Source organism: Frankliniella occidentalis, unplaced genomic scaffold, assembly GCF_000697945.3.
Source record: "Frankliniella occidentalis isolate FOCC.00 unplaced genomic scaffold, Focc_3.1 Scaffold625, whole genome shotgun sequence".
NCBI lineage: Eukaryota > Metazoa > Arthropoda > Insecta > Thysanoptera > Thripidae > Frankliniella > Frankliniella occidentalis.
The window spans coordinates 43,055-44,076 of NW_026267740.1; positions in this window are offsets into that span (position 1 = coordinate 43,055).

A 1,022-nucleotide genomic window follows, 5' to 3' on the forward strand; every position below is an offset into this window, starting at 1 on the left:
TCAAGTACTGTGGCTTAAATCGTGCGCGCAAGCTATCTTTAAAAATTTCCTGCTTGCGCGCACGATTTAAGCTACAGTATTTGACAGATCGTGATCCCGTATAGTTTTTCTTTGTTAGTACATAAGACTCAGTAGAATGAACTAGAAAAAAAAATTCCGGTGAAAACTACGGATTTTAGAGGAATAACTCTCCTCAAATGTGTTAAAATCCGCCTCGAAGTGCTACTGCCCCCTTAAGATCATCAGTAAATTTTATGTTGTATGTTTGTTTCCAAACAACCCTTACTCTAAGGTTCAAGTTTCAATTTTTAACAGACATAGGTTGAATCTGTTCCATTTTTCTTATTAAAATTGAATTATTGAATTGAACTATTAAATGGAATTATTATAATTATTTTTTTTCATTTTATTCCTTTTGAATCTTGAATCGTCCCGCTTTTTAAGCGAGTCGAGCACACCAGCCACAAGCTCAGCCCTCAAAGAGAGAGGACCAAACACACAGTGCGAGGTGTATTTTCAAGTTCTCGAAACGCCCTAACGAAAAACGTTAACTTTATGATCAAGGTCTCAAATGTGTTTGAACAGAGTACTGAGCAATTACCCGATGATAGTTTTTTTTTAGATAGTTCCATAGCCTAACCTGTTTCTAGACCTGTGGCCCTGTGGCAATGGCGACGAGGCGCGGCAAACTCAAACGGGGAATGAAGAACATACAAACCTACAGCCCGCAATGCTGTCAGACAAGTGAATGTATTGAATATAATGCAGGGGACCAATTTCAAACAGACATTAATCGGAAAATAGAGAAAATAAATTAAGATTATTGCCCCATCATTGATTGATAGGTGCGGGCTGCCGGGCTGCCGGGCTGGTGTGGTATGTGGCTCCGGGAGACCGTCGACTCTTCTCATACTTCAGTAGCTCAATATTTCGCATATTGAACGTGCTCTGCTATGTGATGGAATTCGAAAACACAACAAACCACTATATTCATTTCAGCTTTACCGGAATGCTTTATTCAC